The sequence below is a fragment of the Rhinolophus sinicus genome, chromosome 13, assembly GCF_057876585.1.
Source record: "Rhinolophus sinicus isolate RSI-liver-muscle chromosome 13, RSI-T2T, whole genome shotgun sequence".
NCBI classification, from domain to species: domain Eukaryota; kingdom Metazoa; phylum Chordata; class Mammalia; order Chiroptera; family Rhinolophidae; genus Rhinolophus; species Rhinolophus sinicus.
Window position 1 is genome coordinate 29,556,520 of NC_142513.1, and position 26,772 is coordinate 29,583,291.

The 26,772-nt window shown below is 36.5% G+C and overlaps 1 protein-coding gene across 2 annotated transcripts in view; it reads left to right on the forward strand.

The window, feature by feature from the left end:
- The window catches only part of PLCB1 (phospholipase C beta 1), a 684,403-nt gene that overhangs the window by 407,107 nt on the left and 250,524 nt on the right, over window positions 1-26,772 (forward strand). The window lies entirely within an intron of this gene.

Genomic DNA, 26,772 nt, shown 5'->3' on the forward strand with positions numbered 1-26,772 from the left:
AATCAAGTCTCAGAGTTTTCGCAATTGAGATGCAAGAGAGGTGGGGTATTTATTCACCAATTCCTCAGTCACTGGTTGAGGGCTGTTTATGTATGGCCCTTCTAGCCTGCTAGGCACTAAGCAAGCTCTGGGCACAGAAAAATCATTCTAGCCAAAAAGATACTGAGGCTGACAATTGGAAGTTAAGTCCAAGTGCAATAAAATGTAAGGGGGAACATGAGCAGGGCACCAACAAAGGCTTAGGATGGGGAGACACAATAGTTAAACAAAGTTCTTCCAGTACTTGTTTCTGTTACTTCTCTGAATGGGGCCCTCCCACAACTGCTTTGGAAATCAGCCATTGAGTCTAACCCATTGATTGACATGGAGGCTCAGTGATATTTCATGTGACTTGCACAAAGACGCCAAATCAGTATCTTGTATTCTTATATTTGGATATGCCTCTGATGAACATCAGCAAATTGTGTGTTTGTTTTCAAATATTTAGACAGCGAGGAAGAAAATAGCTGTCTTGGATATCCAAGTGAAGCATTTCAAAATGGAAACTGTTTAGCTTCTATTTAGCCCCAGCCAGACTCAGCAACGGACAAGGACACTAAACTAGACAACATCCATGATCCCAGCAAGAGTTTTCCTTTTGCCAAGGTGGCTGACTGTTGTATCCACGGACTGTCCATGGGTAGACAGAGTCCCTGTGACTCCCATGTTTTGTTTCTTGACTCAAATATAAATTTGGCAAAGGAAAGTCGTGGGAATGAGCATAACATTCTTTGGTCCTTTAAACTAGACCAGGAGTAAGCAATGATCCAATCTTAGCACTTCATCTAGAGATAAATTCTCCTGTCCTGGGGTTTGGGACATCCATTTGTCAGGCAGCTTTGATTCACCAAGTGGGAAAAGTCCTGACTGTTACTCTACTCACCCTTAAAGTGCTGAGTTGATTCATGTTGATCTGACTTATTTACATGGTAAGGCTGGGTCAAACTTCAAAGTGGAATTCGGACTTGTAATCATCTCGATTTGATTTTCCTTTGGCGTAACATCACCTAAAAATTGATATCCACCTCACCTCCAGAGATTGTAATTCGTGCTACCTTTTTCTAGCCCTTTATTTTATACCAACAACAAGCTTAGAGACAGGTATCAGTCACCATTTGAAACTGACTGAGGAAGAAACAAACTTCCTGCCTCATAGAGGATGCCCATTCTTCAAACATTTACATATTAATCAAGTCATAAATACAATAGACATATTTATACAATACAATAGAATACCCCAATTAAAAACCACACATACTTACATATATTCAGGTGCAGAATGCTTTTTAAAAATTGTTTAGAAATATAATTTCTTCTTTAATTTGATACTTCACGGTGGATCAACTCAATATTTGAATAAAATCTGATAATTGGTGGGCATTTCTGCCTAATTTTCCCTAAAAGCAGTAATTTAGCCTGTCTTCTTGAAGCACTTAACCTGATTTCATGTCTTAATAAAAGAATGCCATTTAGGAGTTCAGAGACTCTGCTATGCTGTTCAAGGCATTCCTAAGAGCCTATCTTTGTTATTGATGAAATTGCTCCCGTCTGGGATGAACAAAGTATAAAGCAATAAATGAAACACCAAGGAGAATAAAAGAACTCTTTCTGACCAGACATTCCTAATTCTAAATATGGGTTAAGAATCCCTCTTTTCAGTTTTAGAAAAAGGTTTGGAGATTACACTTAACACTGATGTACTTCCAGAAAATATTTCCAGACAGTAATTTAAATTTATTATTTTCCAATGTTTAACATAAGTACACACAAACACAAACACACACACACACACACCTATTTGTGTATACTTCAATAATGAAAGCTGATTATAGAAATATTTGGGGAATATGTATCTATGAAGAATCAGAAAATAATTAAGTACTCATCTCTTCTAGTAGTATTTTTTAGCATTCATGTGTTGTTGTTTTTTATTTTGTGTAGCTCTAGTTAAATGTGGGAATGTATTTTCTGTTGTATTTGTTTTAATTTTTTAAGTTGTAGTCATCAATGAAAAACGACATAATAATCCATATATCATCTAAATTTCTGAGATTTTAAAAGCTATGTATGATGGTGAATAAGACCTTTAGTTAAAGTGAAGGACAAACACAGGGCACTGCAGGAAGAAAAGAAGTAATATCGAAGAACTGACTTTAATTCTATAGAGCCAGGTCATGGAAAGGGAGTAGAGAACACCAATAGAGGTGTTCAATAATAAATACTATTAAGCAGTAACAAAAAAGAAAAAATATCCTGTACTATCTGTAGCCATATCAGAGATAAATACTTTTCAGAGTCTTGAAAACAACCATGTTGAGTCATAAGACAGCTTCACATATTCTGTGAGACCTTCTAACAATCTTAGCAGAGAAGAAGAAAACATTGAAAATTTCCTCATGATATGGTGTTCTACTTTAGTTTGTAAGCCTTAGAATCAAAGGGGTATAATGAGAACTGACATTTAAAATATCTTTTAAATAAATGTAAAAGGCAAAAAGTAAATGCATGGGCAATGCTAATTCTCTTCTCTTAGCTAATTTATAGATTATCAATTACTTTGAGCTCTCCCTCCCCCCAAACCCCCAGACCTCCCTGTTTGATTTTGTTTTCAAAGTGTAATGCCAAGGAGCTCATTACTACTTACTGTTTGGGGCTGTCCTATGAAACCCATTTGTGCTTTTATATATACCAGATTCTCATTATAACTAGGTCTGTGCAGTGTGGGCTGTGGGGCCTCTAGCTTTGTGAACATGTCTTTAAAAATTACTCCAGTAACTAATAAACCTGACTTGTTCAGCCCATAGGGATCTCTTTCATCTCTGTATGCTAATAAAACTTATTAACAATTAACTCATAATGTTAACCTTTGTAAGCCTTTGTGATTTATTTTTGGTATACTCATTTCTTTGTCTTTACTGATTAATAGTTTAGGTAGGGCAAGGAAAATGTGAATGTGTGTGTGTGTGTGTGTGTGTGTGTGTGTGTTTTCCAGACACCAACCCACTGCTTGGCTCATATTATATCTGTCATTAATATTTTTGTTGAATGAGCCAACCTCCTTTGGATGGCATGAGATAGCCATCTCTATATAATAAATCCTTCTCTCTAGGAGGATTAAAGCAATATTCTAGCATGGGAAGTTAAAAGTGATCAAATCTGAGCAGTTCTTGATCTATTGAAGCACAGTGAGTAAAAGGAATGAAGCTGTTGACCACTAAAAATTAATTAATAAAAAATAACCTCTCCTAAATAAGAAATGAAATACAAAGTGAGTGTTGACTGGTCCCAAGAACCATAATTAGAAGTCATTTGTAAGAGGAGGAAATATATAGTACATACAGAAAGTTCTATGCAAATATTGTTTCTTCTGATATTATTTAAAGGACTATCCAGAGTACAGAAATTAGATTAAATTCTTAGGAGAAACTGCCCTTCCTTGTTCCCAGTTATTTCTCTGGGTATTTTAAACACTATACTTTTCTTCTGCATCCATTACCACTCAGGGTTATCAAACAAGAAATCAGCAATGACCTGGATTTTGAGAAATAAATCACACTGTTTCTTATCATCCTCCAAACTTACTTGAAGCAATGATTTAAACTCTTCTTTAAACTTATCCTACGTAATCACAAGCCGGTAGATCAATAATAAGATGGATATTCATATACAGATCTGAGGAAATTTCTTAGAGCAATCATGTCTTGGTAGGAACAAATATTAGTTCAATGGAAATAGTTTAATCAATGTACGTCTGGATTCCCAAGCGTTACAACAGATGATAGAATATTCCAGTTTGTTTTCAGAGCCCCTACTTTCCTTTAGGTATATTGCTAGTGTTTTCTTTGTTGGAAGATTGCTTACATTACAGGCACCAATTCTTCACCACCACCACCCTGCTGCAACCCTGCCCTTAGGCAGGTACATTTATAATTGCCTTCTGCTTTGACTTTGTGCTCAGCAATGTTCTCACGTTGGCAAATGAGATGTTGGTAAATGTGACATTCACAGAGACATGAATTCACAGTTGGGCTTGTTCTTAGAGTTGCTTTTCGACACTGCCATGAGAAGGATATGCCCAGGCTAACCTGCCAAAGAGGAAACAAATGGAGCAGAACAGAATACCCACAGTTGTCACAGCCAAGGCCATCCTGGGGCAGCCAACAGCACGTCCCCCTGCATGCATGTGAGCAGGCTTAGTCAAGTCAGGCAGAACCACACAATCCGCAAAAGTCTAAGTTAAATAGCTACCTGTTGTTTTAAGCCATTATGTGTGGGGGAAGTTTGTTATGTGGCATTAATATGACGATACCTGACTAATACACCTTGATTTCTCAATATTCAAATATAATTAATCATGTCTTGTTAGTTATATGTATAGGGGCATATGGATAATGAATAGTGACACCTTGAATATGTTCATAATTTTATTCTAAGAATATGATGTCAAATTAAATTAAAAACACAACAGACCTTTTTCTACAAAGTTCTGAGAAGATTTTGAACTATGATCTCATCATTTTTTCCCCATAATAAAGAATTGAGCAACTACAGAAGGATCCAGCTGGCCTGTATCTTGTGTTCTCTACAATTATATAAAATTTTTTCAATGATACTATGACAATAGACTTTAGTAATGCCCTGGAAGGCAGTCTCCTCAGCTGCATGGAATAGAATGGAACAATAAATGTTTATGATTTCTCACTATTTTGTGGGTTGACTAGGCAGATCTGGTCTGGGGTAGCTCAGCAGCTGCTTGAGAGCCAAGGATGGCCTCACTCACATCTCAGGCCTCAGTTAGAATAGCTGAGTCTTCTCTCCCAGAAAACTTTTATCCTCCGGTAGGCTGGACAGAGCTTGTTCACATGGTAACAGAAGGATTCCCAACATCAAAAGAAGGCAAGCCCCAGTGGACAAAACTTTTAAACCTCCGCTGGCGTCAAACTTACTATATTTCTTTTGGTCAAACAGGGAATGGGGGAGAGTCCCCTCAAGGGCATTTTTACAGAGACTAGAATTATGGCAGCTATTTCGTAAAGAGTCTACTTCTTAGGTCATGCTTATATATTCTTGATGGGGGACCAGAATCCTTACATGTCCATTTCTCCAAGCTATTCAATAAGCCAATAAGCCCTATACCTTGGCCCTTAGAAGACATTCCATCCCTGTTTTTAAATGTAGATGTTATTATTATTTAAATATAGTGAGGCCAAAAGAGCAGGAGATGACTGCCATTGAAAATATGAGGTCATTCAAAACAATCGTAAGGATGCAAAGTATAGCATAAGAAATACAGTCAATAATATTGTAATAAGTATGTATGGTGTCAAATGGGCACTAGATTTATCAGGGTGATCACTTTGTCAGTCTAATCACTGTTATGTGCCTGAAACAAATATAATATTGTTTAAGTCAACTTTAATTAAAAAATAAAACATTTAAAAAAAAAAGAAAAAGAAAATATGAGGTCAGACAATTAAGTTCGTGAACTCATTCTAGAAACAGTGCTACATACCTCATTGCTAAATATCACTACAGTCATCTTCAAAGTACTCCCCTTTGGAAGCTATGCACCTATGCCAGTGTCTAATCCAGCCTTCAAAGCAATTTTGGAATGGCCATCAGAGCTGTCGTCTTATTACCCTTGATGTCCTGAATGTCATCAAAATGTCTTCTTTTCAATATTTCCTTTAGCTTCAGGTAAAGAAAGAGTCACTGGGGGCCAGGTCAGGTGAGTAAGGAGGGTGTCCCAATACAGTTATTTATTTACTGGCTAAAAACTCCCTCACAGACGTGTGAGCTGGTGCATTGTCCTGATGCACGAGCCATGAATTATTGGCAAAAAATTCAGGTCATCTAACTTTTCACGCAGTGTTTTCAGCACTTCCAAATAGTAAATTTGGTTTACTGTTTGTCCAGTTGGTACAAATTCATATGAATAATAAAGTCAAAAAAGTTTAGCAATACCTTTGCAACAAGTTCGCGAACGTGATTGTCCAACCTTGTGTACTTTGCTATTCAGTTCACAAGAGATGGGGGCACACCATGCCATGGGGGATCATAGCAGAAAGTACCATAGTCAGTCAGGAGACAGAGGGAGTAAGGGAAAACCTGGACAAGAGCCTTTATTCTGGTTTCCACTGGAAGAAATGGGCAAGACAGAGTTAGAATTGGCAGGCTTCGGGCTATATGTGCTGGCCCTGCGAGATCAGTACAGGGAATCGTTAGAGTCCATCAGAGGAAGTGGGGGGATCCACTGGGTTCTAGATTGGTTCATTTGCATATGAACCTCTAGCTTGAGTTGTTTACTATTCAAGGAATTAGCTAGCCCTGGAAGATAAATCTCCCTAACCTTAGCAAGGCCCCAGATGTCAAAGCATCAGTAAAACAGAAACTAAAAAGGCATGGTTAATACAATCCCACTCGGAAATTTTATTCCTGAGCCAATAATATATTATTGTTCTAAGAAAGAGAAGTTAAGGGAGTCCAAACTTTACATCATAAAATCATGTTATTTAACCACAACATTCTCAAATATTTTAAAAGGATTTCTCATTTTTATCTGAGGTTGACAGCATTAACTTCTTGCTATCCTGTCCCCTTTCTAGTATTTTCTTTCCTGTGTTCAACATTAATGTAGGACCATCTAAGCATTCTGCTAAGTGTCCACTCTGCATGTGTGTGAAAATATGGCATGTTCTCTGCATAAAATTTTTTCATGGGAAGCAATATGAGATAAATAGAAAGCAGTGTCAGCTTAATGCACTTTAACAGTGATTTATTGGGCACCTACTATGTTCCAGGCACCATGATAAGTGCTGGGGAATTTTAATCAAATGCCATATATGCTCTCAAGGGGCTCACAGTTTAGTGAGCACAAATTATAGGAAAACAAATGATTGAGCAACTCTGCTGACATCAGTTACAGACAACTTCAAAGTCGAGCTCTGCAAGAATGAGTTTGACAAATAGCTGTAGATAGCATTTCAGGCAGAGGGAACTGTATGTGAAAAGGCACAGAGGTCAAAATTAACATGTCACAAGGAACTGCCATCACTTCCTGTATGATCAGACCTGGAATGTCTGCAGAAAAGTGGTGAGAAATTAGGCTAAGTAGGAAGTAGGTCATGATCAAAGAGGGTCTTAAATGTTATGCTAAAGAGTTGGGTGGGGCTTTACTCCACCAATGATGAGGAACAATTTGTGAGTTTTAAGCAGAGACATAATATGAACAGCCTATACTTTTAAAAAGTTATTCAGGCCCTTCTGTGGAGGACTGTAACTGCCTGAGGGTAGGGATCTCATCTGTCTTTTTCACATCTTTTTCAGCACCTAAGGAAGGGTCCAGCTCATAGTAGCTATTCATGTGGCTGAGACCACTGTGCTAATTAAATGTCCCACCTACTACCTATATTCCCCAGGTCTTCTTACAGTTAAATTGGAGCCCCATGATTAATTTTGGCCAATGGCTATAAACAAAAATGATTTGGTGACCATTTGGATATGGGAAGTGAAAATGAGAGATGGACCTAGAATGACTCGCAAAATCTTGCTTGGGTCTTCAGAAATGGTTATATGGAATAAGTTTGGGAAGAAAGATAATTGGCTCAATTTTGGATATCCTGAGTTCAAGATGACTAGGATGTGAAGTTTTATTAATAATTGGAATAGAGCTAAGTGCTGTGATGTATGAAACAGGCAGCGGTTGCTATGGACAATCAGGAAGAAAAAGTGTCAACACATGTAGCACTTTACGGTGACCTGCTAGAGTTACTCACCATCCAGACTCCTCGAGACTGAGGAGTTTCTTTGGATGCAGGAGGAGCTTTCAGTGCCAAAAATCTGAGACAGTACTAGGTAAACCAGGATGGTTGGTTACCCTATGTTTGCTGTGCCATACCATCTGCAAAGAAAAGCTATGGAGTATTTGTCTGCTGAACTCAGAAATTTGAATTAGAGAGATCTGGACTCCTCTTTTTCAAACTTCTATATCTACACTGTCACTCAGTTATATTGATAGTGAATCCTGATTTACAAGGGTAGGCAAGAAACTGCTGTAAGCCAGGGTTCTAGAACCAACTCACACCAGCTCACAAAGTTGCTTTTGCTTATTTCTTCCTACCTCCACATTTAGTGAGTCACACTGACAGATTGTAGTTGGCCACCATGAGAGAATTTACACGATGGAAATCAGCAAATACTGTAAATAAGGGCTTTTCTCCTCTACTCCCAATCCCAGAGCTGGTTTGAAACATTTTTTCAGCACATCAATGCCAGAAGCTGAGTTGATAAAGTTTGGCAAAGCCAATGTAATTTAGTTGGTGCCCCACTCCACCCCTTTACTAAGACAATGGGTCCATCTCCCAGATGCTGTGTGTGTTGGCCACTAACAACTCAGAGCTACTCCCTTTTAATGAGAATTGTCCTCAGCTGACAGGTGCTATCTTGCCCTGAAAAGCTTGTGGTAATGACACCTTACACCTAGGGGTGACCTGTAGCCAATGACTGACTCATATCAAAGGTAATTTGAATACCTTTTACCTCAAGTTAGGGACACAGTGGTACCATACATATTCCAGGGCTCTGCTTGGGATCAGGCTGAGATGAGTCTTCATCTGAAACCACACCTTTGCCCACCTGCCTCTCCTCCCCCATCTTGCTTCTCTTATTCCCATATATGTTCCTGTGAAAACCTTCCTCAATAAATGATTGGCTTAAGTGTCACCAATTTGGGCTCTGCTTCCAGGAAATGTGACCTAATATACCCAGTCCAGGAAAATTTCCACAGTTAAGCATATCATCTCTAGTATACCTCACATACTAAGCTAACAAACGGTGGAGAGAACTTTAATAATCTGTGCTTCCTTTGAACAAAAAGCATCCCTTTCATTCTGGAGCTTGCTAAAATATCATAATGTAATTTTCCCTCATTTCCTTCTCTATCCCTAGTACTAACCTCAAAATGCTTTGAAGGGAGTTTTCAATTTTGCATTTTGAACTTTGGATCCTTCTTTATTTAACAAGTTGAGAGAGAGAGGAACGAAATTCCAGTGTTATTAACATGACATTTAAGGTAGAGAAATTGAGTGGGATTAGGCGATCACGTGGGGCAGCCACTTATGGTTGAATCATACCATTTGTAGCCACTTATCATGCTGAACCATTCCTCTCTGTCTGGAAAAATCATAAAAAAGGGGGCCATCAGCATTCTGAGTCACTGCTAAGAAGCTTATGCATCCTCACACCTGCATTTAAATGAGTGTTTCCGGGGCACAAATATAAGGACCTTAGGGAAATGAAATGAAGCACTCTAGCAGAGAAAAACAATATTGGTTTGCTCTACCTTTGTAAATTGACTACAGGAAGAAGACTTCTGGAATTAGTTTATTACTAATCATTTTGAGTAACTTTTTTGCTTCATGTTTTTCAAAATGAGGAAAGAGCATATAAAAAGGATTATTATCAAGTGGCAAATTTTGACGATATCCAAAACGTGAAGTCATAGCAACTGGTATGGTGCCTTGTGCCATGTAAAAATTCTGTAAATATGTGGTGAATGCATAACTCATGACCACAGTAGGGTTCAGAACCAGGAATTGTTAATACCTCATCTTTAGTTTCTTCTTTCTTAAATTTTACTTTGCATTTAGATATAACTTTCATAGAGTACAGTGAGTAAATCTTAGGTTACATCTTAATGAACTTATAGACACACGTACGCACACACAGATAAATCACCATCCATACTGAGATGGAGTATTTCTAGTACTTCAGCAAAAGCTTCCTCAATTACCTCTCCACTAAAAGGTAAACACAATTCCGACCTTACACCATAATCTTCCTGGATTTCCATGTTTCAGTGGAAGAATCGTTTCCCTGAATAGCAGCAGGATTAATCTAATCATATCGCCCCTTGCTGCCTATTTCAAACATCTCTTTAGCCCACTATGGTCCCAGGAAATCACTAGCCTCTTGCTACTTAGAAGAATGCACCTTCCCATTACCCCCCTGGGCAGTCTCACCCATGCTACAGCCATGTTCTCAGTGTGATCCTTGGGGGTTTTGCTCACTTTCTAGGGGCAAAATGCTTCCAAGGTTCTCAGTGCTGCTGTTCCAGGTTCATATTTAGATGTGTATTCCAGGACCTGCATCTAGATCCTTTCAGATATCTCTCACGTGTCAGAGGTGAGACTCTGTGCACATCCTGGAGCTAGTGCTGCCATGCTGTCACACGAGCTAGGACTGTATAGCAGGGACAGATTCCATTGCCAAATTTCCGGTTTACTGACCATTAAACGTGCACAGCTCAGAAGATGTCACAGTTTGGCTCATCCTTAGAGTAGCCTCTTGCAGAATGTTCTAGATGAGATGGAGTTGGGAAATACTACAATCTCTTCTCTTTGCACGATGCTCGACAGACATTTCACTCCATTAATACTGAGTAGTTTCTAGTTCCTGCTATGCCAAGTTGGTTCATGTCTCCCCGCCTTTGATCATGTTGTTACCTCTTTTTAGGACTATCAGGTTTTTACCTTTCTTGACCTGGGTGCTTTTTCTTTTTCCCTCAAGTCTCAGCTGAGTTGATACATCCCAGAATCCCAAGTTCAGCTAAGTCCCTCGGAGTCTCCATGCTAATATGCTTTTGAAGAAGCACATTACTTCCCCTGTTTCCTTTTGAGGTGGCCCCTGCTTACATACTCCCAATGTCCAAATGCTATTCATCCTTTTTTTTTTAAAATTGTTCTCTCTGTTTAAATTTAAATTTGCATGTTATCTCCATGAAATGTTTCTAGCTCCTCTAAAATGAAGCTTATTACTTCCTCTCTACACAAGTTTGACAGTTTGTTTATACCTCTCCATGGTTTTTACATTTTATCTTTCCCACCAATTGTAAAAATTCCTTGAGAAGAGAAACAATGTTTTACTCAACCCTGGATTCCAATCCATTCCAGAACCCAGCTCAAGTACCTCAGATTCAATAACTGGCTGCTGAATGAATGCAAGCAGACCTGAGTGAATAAGCAAGCCTCATTGATTAACCACATCAGTTAAACTGGGTCAAAGACATTATACTGGTTCCATTATCTGACTTTTGGCAAAGCCATATGATCTGTAGAGTTAGTTGACATGCCTTTGATATCCCAAAGGATGTTTCTCTAAAGTTGTCTTCCTGGATCACTTCACCAATTCTAGCTGTTGGTTTTCTTTCCAGGCATATCTTTCACAAAGAAACAAAGTTGTTTAACAATAGTAGCAGATTTTTTATAAACATGATAAGGAGTAGAGAAAAACAAATTTGCATTTAAAAGCAGACACTGGGCCAGTGGTTTGAACATGCTTGCTAACTGCCTTACTCCCTGTAGCCTTGCAAATCCCCATGTGTCATAGGCCCTAGTGCCTACTCGCAAATAGGAAAAACTTGGAAAATTAAACTTGAAAATCCACAGGGTCTCTTTTCCACATTTCCTGAAAAATTCATTTTGATGTAAATTAGATATAGGACAATTTAAGATTCCCATGGAGGTATATCGTAGTCTGAAAATGCAGCTCTACTTTTGACTCCCTACATGTTTGTGTCCAGGTTCACAAATTTTAATTTCAGAAATCAAGAACTGTGGTATTAACTTAAAAGTCTGAGCTCTAAAAGCTGGCGCCTTCATCTAAATACACTGTGGAATCTTTGAACTTTAGATCGCCAGCATCAGCTGGTACTGTGTTTCCCCGAAAATAAGAAACTAACCAGAAAATAAGCAGAAAAAAATGATTTTGCAGGATGCTTGTAATATAAAATAATCCATAATGCGTCTTCTGGAGCAAAAATTAATATAAGACCCCATCTTGTTTTCGGGGAAATACGGTAGGGCGTATTTTATATTAGAGCTTATTTTATTTTACGAACATCCTGAAAAATCATTGTAGGGCTTATTTTCTGGTTACATTTCATTTTCAGGGAAACATGGTATGTTTTTGTTTAGGAGCCTGGAAAAGGGCAGAGGATGAGCGTTTGGTATAAATTATATAATGATGATATTTTTATTAAATTTGCAGGCCTAAAAATATCTTTTAATAGATGAAAGTATTTTTACTTGCCAGAAGTGTTATTTGGTTTGAAAAATCGTGCCAACATTTTAAGAACAACAACAACAACAAAAAATGATCTGCTTTCTTTGCTATTGTAGAGGACTAATTCCAGAGCTATCAAATATAAAAACCATTTAGAACTCAAAGGGGGATGATGTAGGATCTACTTAGCTTCGAGCAATAGCAATAGAGAATTCTCCCAGGGCTTATACTAAATGAGTTGGGTTATTATTAATTAGTAGGGATTAAAACAATTATCTGATCATGCACAGCACTGTTCTGAACATAGCCTGCCTTGGAGATGCTGTTAAGTGCGTGGCAGTTTGAGCTTCCTAATATAATAATAGTATCATGGGCCAAGCAAGTGGGGAATTCCAACAAGAATATATACCAGCCCATCCTAAGAAGCCTCTGTGGTGTTCCAAAGAGTTAAGGAAAAACAGGAAAGCAGACGTGCGAGCAAAGCCGTTCCTTACTGAAGACGTCATGAGTCTTTTGTTTTCGTATTTCCTATTTTTTTCTTTTCTATTTTCAAGAGTGCTTATTCATCCCTGCAAGGTTGCGTAGGGAAGAAAGAACACAGTTGGACACAGTTGTGGCCATTGTAACCAAGCTTATAACTCTCTTACTTAAGATCATAAATGTTTCAAATGAATGGTGTATTAATATACAGTTGCTCATACTGACATTTGTGTATATAGGATAATTAATGAGGTCCAAGAGACAAGCAACATTCAAACCAGAGGTCATGGGTCCTAGTTTTGCCTAGCTAAGTGGTCATTAGTTATTAAACATTACTGGATGTTCCAGTCCATGACTGTAAAATAGAAATGTTGAATGAGGTGACCACTCAAGCTAGTTATAATTTTGAAATTGTGAGATTTTACATCGTCTCCTCCAAACCCCCACCAAAATTTAAAAAAAAAAAAAAATTTGAAACTGAATTTTTACCATGTTATCCTGTATTGAAAATGTCCCTTTGAACAGCCATAACTATCAGTAAAAAATAGTTGAGACTCATGTAAGACATGATTCAATACATGATTATTGAGGATGGTCGTGCAAGGCTCTGCACTTGGAATTGTATAGAAATTTAGACTTTTTTAAAACGTAGCTGCTGGCATGGTATTGGGTCTGAAGAGACCTCTAGAGGAGGTGGGAAGATGAAAGGAATAGTTATCAAAATTGTTCTGAGGAATGTTGGAATAAGTCCATAGCACTGATCTGTCTTTCCACCAGATGGTGCTTACAAATTGCCTTGGTTTTAGTTTCTAACTTGATTATTTTTTAAATTAAGTGTGAAAGCAGGACAAATGTTTTATAACTTACATAGCTGATAATATGCATTGAACTGTGTCCCCCAGAAATTTATATGTTGAAGCCCTAACTTGCAAAGTGACTATATTTTGAAATAGGGGCTTTAAAGAGTTAATTAAAGTTCAATAAAGTTGTAAGGATGGGGTCCTAGTCCAGTAGGACTAGTGTCCTTATAAGAAGAGGAAGAGATATCAGGGATGTCTGTACACAGAGAAAAGGCTATGTGAGGACACAGCAAGAAGGCAGCCATCTGTAAACCAGAGAGAGAGGCCTTAGGAGAAACCAAACCTGCCAATGGCTCCCCATCTCCAGACCTGTGAGAAAATACATGTCTGTTGTTTAAGCCACCAAGTATGGTATTTTGTTATGGTATCCCTAGCTAATTAATGCAGCTGATTTCATGAACTTTTGCGTATTCAGCACTGTTGTGTTTCTGAGATTTATAATCCCTCCACCCCTTTCCAAGCAGGAAACTGGAACATGTATTTGGGGAAAGACCCCTTGTCCTTACCTTTTGTGTCACAGCACAAACATCCTGATACAATTATCTGTCAAAACAACCCACATTTGGTAAGTGTCTTGTGAGTAACATCGGGCTTCATGATAGGTCAGCATGGGGAAACCACTGGGCATCTAGAGTGCTCAGAGCAGACTCAAAGGTGATTTTGAGCTGGACTAAGTGAACTTCTGTTACCATATTTGCCTTTGAGCTAAATTGTGCTCTCCTCTCCACCTTATTAGGGGAGAGAGAATGGACTATCACTGGAACACCACAGCTGGACCAAAGTTAAAAATACAGATTAAAAAAAAAAAAAAAAACAACCTGTAGATCAGGCTCCTCAAATGTTCATGTGCATGCAAGTCAGCTGGGGTTCTTGTTAAAATGTAGATCTTGATTGGGTAGGTCAGGGGTGGGCCTGAGATTCAGCATTCCAGGGAATGCAATGCTGTTGGTCCACAAATTTCACTGAATCACAGCTTGGTGCGGCTAACTAAGGTAAGCTTTCTGAAAGCTCTGTTGACTCCCTACTGCCTCTAGTGTCCTTTTTGTACATTGCTTTGCAAGAATCCCTTAGTATGTCTTTGAGGAAATAAAAAAATGTCATCGTCTAAACACTAAACATCGTCCAGTGTTTAGACGATGACATCAGGAAGACCTCAGTGCTTTAAATGAATTTTGTAATTAGCACAGAAAATCCATTTAATCTTTTAGAAATAAAACCTCTAATCCAGTGTATCTTACATCCATTAAGCATTAAGCCTGTGTCTGGTTCATTCTTAGAAAACAGAGTCCCTCACCCAAACCGGTTCCTAAAAAGGCGTTTTTATAGGAATGCATTTTTATCTTAACTTCAATTTGTTTTAAAAGTGGGTCTTAAATTTTATATCCTATATTCTAGCAAGCAGGTACTTTTTGTAGGCTGTGTCTGTGAATTTTCATTCACATATATGTATCAACCTCTTAGGTGGAAAATAAAAGCAGATTGTTTTTATAGGCAACTAATAAACCTATGCAAAACACAAGGAGAAAAACAAGACTTTCAATGAGGCTAAAACTAACCTAAACATATCAAACAAGTAAAGAGAAAATAGAGAAAACTGACTTGCTTTTTAATTCGTGTCCCAGAGTCGTGATGCCCAACATGAAAATGTTTATAAATCACAGACTTCCAAATAATAATGGTAATAGCAGCAATGTTAAAGAAACCAGAGCCAGCAGACGTTTAAGTGATAAAAGTGAATTTTATTCAGGAACTATCGCAGTAGGGAAAGGAAGCTTCAGTATAGAACTGGGCTTAATTCTGAATAGAGCAAGGACAAGTAGGAATTTATACCCAAGGAGCAGGATGGGGGCCAGTGGATGGAAAATTACTAGGAGGAAACCAGGGGTGAGAGGGACTAGTGGCTACACTGATTTGAAATGATTCTTGCTGAAGGCAGGCCAGAGTGATCAGATATCCAGGGTAGATGATGAGGAATTTGATCAGATAGTGAAGGTGATCAGGTATTAAGGTGTGGGGAGTTCTCTCTAAACTGACTTAGCAAAATCCTTGTTACAGCAGATGAGACAGCTCTGATAAGAAGACACCAAGGTCAAGGCCTAGAGGGCTTAGAGGAACCTGACTAGAGTAGGTCAAGGAGGGCGTCTTGTCAAAAGCAATGCTAAAAACTAACATTTACTGAGCACTGCCTTTGTGTTAATATATACTAATCTCTATGCTAAGCATTAAGCCTCTGAGGTAAGTGCTCTCACCCCTTCTACAGATGAGGAAATGGAGAATTTGAATAACCACTCCTACTTACATGGTTAGTTCATGACAAAACCAGACTCACCCAGGTTGCTCATCCCTAAACTAGAATGCCTATTAGCAAGTAGTCATTGTACTGGAGTAAGGTGGAGGGATTCATCTTCGTTGGAAAACTTTTAGACATGGATGGAGAGCCGAGGTTGAAACATAAAATTCATCTAAACCTCCTAATGTTAACTGGTATGACCTGCCCTTGCTCTGAGACAAGGATTGTTCTGGAAGCATAATAGCTATTTACTTTCATCATTCTATTTATCTCTCCCACCCTCCTTCCCTCTTCCCAGTATCACCACCACCACCATCACCATTTTATCTCCTAGGTCTGGATGCGTACCAGACTTAAGGAAACCTGATGTCATCTTATGTCACTTAGCACGTTTTTACATTGGGCACCACCTTTTTTAGCCTTGTATTAGATAAGAATTAAAGTTCTCTGATGAGACTAGTTTGTCTTTTACGATCACGATCAGCTTTCAATGTATAATTTTCTAATATCCATAAGGATGTGCAGTGCGGGGCAGCCTGCGAGGTCTCTGGTCCCGCTCCCCACATAAGAACACAGGACATGGTGAAGCCAAAAAGGAACACCCACGGAGCCATAGGTAGGGGAGTCACACCACTATAGTCTCGCTGGCGACCGGGTTGGAGACACAGGAAGCAGGAGCCACACTATTCGCAACCCTCACTGCACCGCTTGCAGGCTCAGCCACCATCTTCTTGCCAGCCCTCATTTTTCTTGCTAGCCACCATCTTCTTGCTAGCCCCCCTTCTCTGCTAGCGTAGCCACAGCAGTTATATTAGTGGCCAATGGCTCAATGGTTACAGCTGACGGCCAACTAGCCACAGCCGATGACCATCCGATCACAGTTGATGGCCATTTACTACCTGAGCAGCACCTTTCTATGTGAGGTCGAGAGCCTGGAAACTGCTCTTTGGGGCTCTGTCCCCACAGGATGGTCTATATAATTGGGTGTGTGTGTGTGTGTGGGGGGTCTGATGCTGGTATTGGTTTTGTTGTTGTTGTTTTTATTGTTTTTTTTTTAACAAACAAGGATAAGGTTGACTATTGGAAATCCCAGAAGAGGGGCTTTTGTAACAGGCCTTAAACTGCCTCAATTTAAAGCAGGCATACAAAATGCAAAATTATATTTAAAGAGGTGTAGAGATATTAATTAAAATGGACTTACTGAAATGCCAAGGATATCATAACTTCTGAAAATTGAATTAAACAGTAAATGTCAATGGTGAATTAACATGAATAGACTTATCTATCCCTGTCCAAATGTATTTTATCCACAAAATGTGTAATACGCGACAATTAACCAGAGGTTGTAGATTCCAGCTGAAACCCAATCTAATTCTTCAGAATTCTAATAGAAGAGTGCATTCAGGTCAAAGAATATTAACAGAAAAGTTTCCATCACTGAAAGGGTAAGCAGAGTGAGCTTTTAGAAGAAGGGTTTAAAATTATGCTAATTGTTCTCTTCCTGACCTTTTGTTTTTTCATGATTTGGAAAACCTGTGTGCTGCAAGTTAAACTACTTTCATTACAGTCATGTCAAATATGTAGGTGTTTCTTTCTTTAAAAAAAAAAAGACTGTAATTTCTGTGACTTATGAAAGTTAAAGAAACTGAAAACACAGTTGAAAGTTGATTATCTTAGTTGAAAACTTTTCCTGTTCGCTCCAAGCAATAGAATTTTTCTAAATGCTTGCCTGATGCAGAGCTAGTAGCCAGCATTTTTGTTTTTCTGTTGCTATGTTTTTGTCCTCAGCACACCTTGCTTTTAAAAAGCCCCAGATATACACAACTCACTGTGAAAGTACTACATTGTTTGTATAGAAGGACGATTTACACTATGCTAAGGACTCAAACTATAGAGAATGATGAGGGTAAAGGGGATCAAATATATGGTGATGGAAGGAGAACTGACTCTGGGTGGTGAGCACACAATGGGATTCATAGATGATGTAATACAGAATTGTACACCTGAAATCTATGTAACTTTACTAACAATTGTCACCCCAATAAACTTTAATTTAAAAAAAATTATATGGATGTCTAACCACTATGTTGTACACCTGAAATTAATATAAAATAATAATGAATGTCAACTATAACTGAAAATTTTAAAGGTGGGCGGAAGGTGAAGGGCAATAAGTGATCCAAATTGCCAGGTATAAAACAAATAAATCACGGGAATGTCACGTATACCCTGGGGAATACAGTCGATAATATTGTGATGGCATAGTATGGTGTCAGATGGTTGCTGGACTTATCATGGTGATCACTTCTTTAGGTATATAAATCTTGAATAACTATGGTGTATCCCTGAAACGAATATAATATTGTATGTTAGCTACATTTTTAATAAAAACTTAAATATACAAAAACAAAAACAAGAAAGCAAAAAAAAAAAAAGAAAAAAGAAAAAAGAAAGATCTATTGTCTGTGAAAAACAGGATAAATACTCTAGCAAAAAATAAATGATTTTCACCCCAGGTTTAACCTTCAGTGCACTTATTATTCAAAGAAATGAAATGCTCTGAATGATTTTTTTTTTTTCACTGACTTTAATTCACTATGAATCAAGTGCCCTTCTTTTGTATACATCCCTTTAAATCTATGGCTTAGCTCAGTGTTTAAGGTTTTCAGAGTTGCTTTAATCCAAAACCGGTTTAACATTTGCTCTTTCCCTGGAGTGGGACTCCAAGATGTAGTTCAAACAACCTTTTGGGTAATCCTTGCTGGTGGGTTTTAGTATCACCAGCTGGCTCCAAATGGGCCTTTGCTCTTTCTATAAAGAGGACAGAATCTTAAATGCAGAGTCAAATCTGTCAAGTCAGCTGTTTCTGAATTCATAGATCAGTGGTTCCCAAAGTGTGGTTCCCTAGACCTGCATCCCCAGGGAACTGGTGAGAAAGGCAAATTCTCAGGTCCCACCCTACTGAATCAACACCTTTGGGAAAGAGCCCAGAAGTGTGTTTTTACAAGCCCTACAGGTGATACTGATACACGCTAAATTGTGAGAACCATTTTTGTAAATACTTGTTTCAACCTAATACTAAGCAATAATTCCACCATTTAGACTCAGCAGCTTTCATTTTTATGATCATTTATGTTGGACATTTAAAAGTGAATTATTTCAACTGCTTAAGGCATCAGGTTTTATTGTGGGGTGCTGAAAATGTTTTGGAACTGAACAGAGGATGTTGTCGCACATTGTGAAAGCACTAAATGCCACCGAATTCTTCACTTTAAAAAAAAAAGGTTGATTTTCTGTGAGTTGTACCACAATCTTTATTTTTTTAAAAGATATAATGACAATGAAAGTACTTTGAAACTTAAGTCCTTTAGACACACCAGTCTAGAAAATCAACCTACAAGTTAAAAAATGCTCCAACCCTAAACATTTGATTTTGAGTGCATACTATTTTTTATAATCATATAACATATGATGATATGATGTATTTTAATTACACAATTGCTGAAGTTTCCTGAGTATGCATGGAAAATAGAGTATCCACTAAACAGTGACTGGAGTGCTAGTCATGGGAAGTTTCTTGTTAGAATTTCTTGATAAGTCAAACAATAGTTTTAACTATAAACAGAACAAAGGAAATCATTATTTGTTGCCTATCATTGTTATAGTGAGTATTATAAAAGAGCAAGAAAGAATAAAAGCCAGGCTTTTAAAGTTAAATATCAGGAAATGTCTTATAGCACCCCGACAGTCAGTTGTATTACTTAAGAAGGTCTATTCATATATACTCTATGTATAGACTTCTATTTCTTACGGAATATAATATATAATTTTATATTTTATAATATGATCTGAGGGTGCCCCCCGGAGTTGTGCTATACAAAGGTCTTAAGTATTATGCTTTGTGGGCAGAGGATTTGTTAGCTACTAAACATATTTATTATAAATTTAATTGGGAAACTATTTTAGTAAATATATCAAAAAGAAAAAGAAAAGATTCTATGAAGGTTCACTAAATGTGGAAAACAATTGATTAAGGCTTAAAATAACATTTTGTTTTATTATATAACTTTATAACCTCCCCCCCTTACTATAGACATACTATACTGCAATACAGAATATTGGAAAATATTTAAAAATAGAAAAAAAGAAAACAGTTTTCCTGCATCCTTACAACTGAGAAATAATAACATCTGTTGTATCTAATGAGTGTATGTATACCTGTGTGAAAGCACATCACATATTTATGCGTAGACTACGGTCAATAACACACATCATATTCCATTTTGAAACCTATTTTCCGCTCAGCATATCATATTCCCTTTGACCAGAAGTGGACTTCCACAATATCAATGTCATTCTAAGGGCTGCATAGTATTCCAACTTATGAACTTAACTTGCTTGATTAATTGATTAATTTCCTCTAATGGATACAATAAGTCCTCACGTAACATCGTCAATAGGTTCTGTGACTTTAAGCAAAATGATATATAATGAAACCAATTTTACCATAGGCTAATTGATATTAACAAGAGTTAAATTCCTACGGCATCTCATCAGCTTTATAATGAAAACATTTATACCAATTACTTTTGGGTTTTCATTAAGGTGTACATCACTGTGACGAACATCCTTGCATCTGTATTTTTGTGTATTTGCTGGTTATTTTTCCATTTTATTGATTTGTAAGGTATTTGTTTATACTAAAAACATAAACCTTTCTCTTTGTCAAATATTTTCCCCCAGTTTGTCATATTGTTTTAAATTTGGTTTTAATGTCTGTTTTATGTTCAAAACTTTCTTTCATGGTATTGTTTTTCTATCCTAATATTACATAAAAATATACCTATAGTTTCATCATCATGGTTTTGTTGTTAACATTTAACTCTTTATTTGAACATCGGTATGATGTGTGATATGGTAAAAAGGTCTAAATTATTTTTTCCAAATAGTTAAAAAATTATTTCATCACCGTTTATTGAACAATACAATGCTTTCTCCATAAATTTAGAAAACAAGTTTATCAGACGGGGTGTGTAAAATAGAACAAATCACTTAACTTCTGTGTGCCTTAGTTTCCTCTTCTGAAAAGGTGAAGATACAGCACCTTCCTCAAAAGCTAATATATGGAAAACATTTAAAACACATATGACACAGAATAAACACTTGAGCATCATAAATCACTGTTATGATCCATACTATTTAATTATCATTACCCTCTCCAACTCGATGTGCTACTATCCTTTTTAGGATATTTACGTTTATATTCATAGGTGAGAAGGTTCGTGTTCCTTGTTCTTACGTTAACTTTGACAAATGAAGGAATTAATAATTTCATAAAGTAAAAAAGTTCTATATCTTATTATTTCTGTATTATTAAATGTAAAATTTACCTTCTCTATAATAAAGTAAAAGAATTCCTTCCAACACTTATGAGCCCTGAACCTATTTTTAAGATAAGACTTTGAAAACCATTTCAGAATTTTCCTTGATTTTGATCTGTTAAAAATTTCCTCTTCTTTTGGATCAGTTTTGATAAGTGAAATTTTTGTAGCATGAATTATTGGGAACATGAAGTTGTTCTAACAGTCTGGGCAGGAAATGATGGCTCTCAATCGTAAATTCATCCCTTTCCAAATAATCTCAGGCTCAATAAATGGCAACATCACCTTTCCTGTTGATCAAGTGAAAACCTGAGTGTCTTTCTTAATCTCCCACACCTTTTCCTTCAGCACCACCTACCACCATTCCCACATCCCATCCCTCCAAAAGGCCTACTGCCCCCATGCCCAAATTACCTCCAAGATGAACCAACTTTTCTCCATCTCCACTGATTGCACATTTGCTCAACCACCATGAAATAGACTTTGAAATAACTTCCTAATTGGTTTCCCTGCCTCTAACTTTGCACATGGCAGACAAAGTGAACTTTTTAAACTATAAATCAAATCATGTCACTCCCCTGCATTAAATCTAACAGCTTTCCTCCATGTTTCAAATAAAAATCCATGCCTATAAGAGCCCAGTGACTTGGCCCTGCATTGGGCTACCCATCCACCTCCTCACAGGTCACTGTCCCCATCTCTTCCTGTCTTCCAGCCTCCCTGGTCTTTATGTTCCTTGACCAAGCCAGTGCATTCCCACCTTAGGGTATTAGCACTGCCTAGAACCTTCTTCTCCAAAGTTTTGTGGGACTCCTCTTCTGTTATCTGGGTTATGTTACATGGGTCCCTCCCTCACCACATCTACTCCCAACTCATTCACTATTTCACCTTCTCCCATTTTATTGTCTTCATTGACTTACAACTTTCTGAAATTTTATCATTCATTATTGTTATTGCGCTTCTACAATGTAGACATTATATCTGTTGTTCACATAAATCTACATTTAATGACTAAATGAATGAACGAACGAATGCAATCAGGATGATTAAAAATGGATGACTTTGAGAGATTGAAAAATGAGAATTTTTAAAAGTTAGATATAAAAACGACTAGAATATACGTATACCAAGTTGTACACTTAAAATTCATGCAGTCTGTGCTCTTTAATGCATGTATGTTATCCCTTAATAAAATAAATCTATAAATATGCCTATAATGTTTTATATAACTTGTTTAAAATAGTTAGAGAGAGCACAAAGCTTAAATAACATGCCTAACTCAGGAGCTCCCATTTTTACATAAGCTAGGACCTAATATCACATGCAAATTAAAAATTTCTTTGAGAATGAGCTTTGGGATTTTGTGAAGAATTTGGGCTCTACCGCATGGTTGATAAATAAAATTGCTCTCTTTACTGAAGGTAGTAAGTGGAACTTAAAATGAGCTGGAAATCATCTCTGGCTTAAAAGAAAAGGGTATACCCACAGGGCAAGCTTGTTTCACCTCAAAAAACACTTTATCATGCTCACCTAAATTAGATAGCTTTACATTACCATGTAACATTTGTTAAATATCCAAATAAGAAAAAATTTTCTGATGTTTAGAAAATTATATTTAGATTTACAGGATGGTTTCTTGCATGAGACACTAATGCCTTTCATTAAAGGCTTCATAAATGCATTTTATAAAAACACAAATATGAACCAGTTGGCATAGTGGCGCTCAAATCTTTTCTGAATAAATAAATGAACAAAAGAGGATAAAAAATAAACATATTAGAGGTAATTATTTAGGTTTCCAAAAAGAGCTTGATTTTATTTACAGATTTTAATGTTTGAATGGATTAAAATTTTACTTCATCATAATTAGAAGATGCAATAATTATCAATTAATTGTACAATAGTGATGGGCTGTATAATTCAGTACTATTAGCATCTAAAATGTTCTGAGACATTATAAGTATAGACACACTAATCTTTTAAATGTACCCTAAAAAACTGGAACCAGCATTCCTGGGACTTTTGAGGTTGGCAAAAGTTAAATACCTTTCTTTTATTCCCTGCCAAAATAAAGAAAACGTTATTGATTTGAGAGTGTTACTTTCCTCCAACTTGTTTCCCACTCATTTTCTCTCATTTACATAGCAGGCAGGTCAGTAGAGCAAAAACAGTGTTAGCTATTGGGGATTAAGTTACTGATTTTAAATAGACTTATGCTGTCACTATACATTTCCCAAAGGAGCCAGACCTGGTTCAAGCATTTATATTTGTGGCTTAGAGCATAAGAATAGATTAAAAATTTGGAAACAACCTAGCATTTGGAAGAAATGGGAATGGGTAGGTTCAGCCAAAGAGAGTTAAGAATTAAAAGTCATTGAGTCACGGTAATGTAACCTTGAAAAGCTGTGCATATTATAAATGCTGATTCCATAGTATCCACCTAGTCAGCTTCTACTGTTTTAACCATCTTGCTTCCCTTCAGTTCACCACCTACCATAATTAGGCCAAGAAAACGCAATCACCCACCAAGAGTAAAAATATTTTGATTTTCTCCCAAAACACTAAATTCCGTGATTCACCCATGTCTTCTGTCTGAGACATAGAACAACTCCTTTCACATCAAGATGAGGACACATTGGTACTTTAGGGGGTACATGGATGGATGAACATCCATATTACACCAAAAAAATTAACCCTTCTAAACTGTACAGTTCAGTGGTTTTTAGTATATTCATAGTTGTACTACCATGACCACTATACAATTTTAGAATATTTTCAGCACTCTAAAAAGAAATCTTGTACTCATTAACAATCACTCCTCTTCCTGCCTCCCCCCAGATCCTGGTAACCATGAATCTACCTACTGTCAGAATAGATTTGACTAGTCTAAATATCTCATGTAAATGGACTCATACAACATGTGGTCTTTAATTTTAGCATAACATTTCCCAAATTCATCCATGTTGTAGCATGTAACAAAAGTACTTCATTGCTCTTAACTGTTGTATAATACTCCATTGTAGAGATTACACCCTATTTTGTTTGTACATTCACCAGTTGATGGACATTTGGCTTATTTCTACTTTTTGGACATTTGGCTTATTTCTACTTTTTGGCTGTTTTGAATGATTCTACTATGAACTTCCATGTACAAGTTTTTGTTCGGACTTGTTTTCATTTCTCTTGGGTATATACACAGGAGTATAATTGCTAGGTCACTTGGTAACTCTATGTTTAACATCATTAGAAACTGCAAAATTGTTTTCCAAATTGGCTGCACCATTTCACATTCCAACAGCAGTATATCTTTTAAGTTCTTTATCAGATAGAATTTACAAATATTTTCTCTCATTCTATTGGTTGTCTTTTCACTTTCTTGAGAGTATCTTTTGAAGCACAAAGTTTTTAGTTTTCATGAAGTCCAGTTTACCTATTTTTCATTTTGTTACTTATGCTCTTGGTGTCTAAGAAACCATTGCCTAACCTAAGGTCACAAAAATGTACACCTCTTTTTGTCTAAGATGTTTGTAACTTTAGCTTTTACATTTGGGTCTCTGATTTATTTTGAGTTAATATTTTGTACATAGTGTGAGGTTTGGGTCCAAATTCATTATCATAGTGATAAGTTTCCCTTGAAGTAAATGCATTTTAATTTAAGAAATTTTCCAATTTAAAGAAGAAACTTAAATGCTAGACTATAATCATCTATGAAATGTGCCATAATTTTTTAAAGATTTCTAGGAAAATCCATCTAGGTTCCACATTACGGAGGAGATTTTTACTTACATTTTTACTTTTGTTTATTTTTATTTTTATTTATGGACAGTAAGGATGAAATATCGGAGTGCGATTGAGGTTGACACCCATATACTTATCTGAGCCAAGCTCTATGTGGATTTAAAATTTTACTTTAAAATAAAATCCCTTGTGTTTTCAAGGTTAAGAATATGTATGCAAGATTGGCCCACTAGGCCCCACCTCCTTGAATTCTTAGTTATGAAATGCAAGGAAGTACTTTGGTTTTGATAATATTAAGCCTTAGTGTAAAAAGTTCTTATATTAAGTTAAAATTAAAATGCATTAATATAACAAAAAAAAAAGAAAAAAATGAAGAAATAGAAAAAATACAAAGAAAACTACAAAAAGAACAAAAATTTACAAAGACAAAAAACTAAAAAAATAAAATAAAAACAAAACAAATGAAAAAAAAAGATTAAAATACATCAATATCTTTAACAATGGGATCACCAAGAAAGGTTTCCATTGTAGTCAGTTCATTCACATCAAATTACCTAGTTGACAGCATGCCCTGACTATTCTAAAATGTTAGAAGCCTCTATTAAGACTTTATTTTAATAAAAAAATTATGAGTTCCTTAATCCCTGAGAATGTGACTTCCATGTTTTTCATTTCTAGAACCTGTAGAAACAACTTCTTCATGAGGGTGGATTACCAGGAGGGCTAATTATATGGACTGAAAAAATTTTATTGGCCAAAGACAGTTTATGGAGTTTTATTGGTTGAGTGTGCAAGAAATTCTTCATGACTCTTTGATCAACTTACCTTTGCACTATTCATGTGTCTTCAAACTCCTAAGAGGTATAGTCACCTCAAGTTTTCTTTGTTGACATACCAAGCAGCTTTATAGTTTACCCTTTTAACTTCCTTAAACAAAATTAGGTGGCCTTCATACAAGTAGTTACTCCATTATCCCCAAAGGATCTGTGTATTTTCTTTCTCTACCAGTACATTAGAACCTCAATGACAAAGACTATTCTTCATTTATAAACATAGCTCTAGCACAGAGAATGGAAATAAAAGTATACAGTTTGTTGAATGTATGAAAAAAGTGCAAATGAAAGAAGTATTTCTTTCTCTGAAAGAAAAAAGAACACATTTAAGGGCTGTTCAAGCAGTGTCCAGTACTATCCAATATTATTTGGGGTTTGTCATTTCCCCTATGCATTATGGAACTGTGTGCCTCTCATAGAGCCCAAACAGCAATCATGTAGAATGACATCAATGACCACCATTAATTATGGCATTTTTATTCAGGTGCATTATGGAAGTGTGTGCCACTCATAAAGCTCAAACAGCAATCATGTAAAATGACATAAATGACCACCATTAATTATGGCATTTTTATTCAGAGCATGACTATTGCACAGCCATTTCAAGGTCTTCTAGGAGTGATGATAAACATTTGAATACTGACTTCATTAGCTGTGCCCATTAAGCATACCTTTGAGTATTATAATAACCTCACAATGGTAAATTCAGAACATGAGCTAGCAGCTAGACCCCTTCTGTCTCAATATGTAATCTTCAGTCAATAGCAAAAGATTCTCTTACAAAGTCTAGCATTTGTAAACCCTCATGTATAAATGAAACGAAACTATTAGCACATGTTCCCATTTGAACAAAAACTTGATTTTTAGTTACTTTTTAAAAATAATTATGTTTTGTATTTTTCTCCGTCTTATAATAATGTGCATGGTCTTTTCAAACATTTGCAAAATACATAAGTGAAGAGAAAGTAAATTTGTATAAACTGAATATTTTTGTAATGTCAAGATAAGGAAGGCCTTTCCATACATGACAATAAATCAGAAAAAAAAATTTTAAAGATTGATAGAGTTGAAAATTAAACACTTTTTAAAAA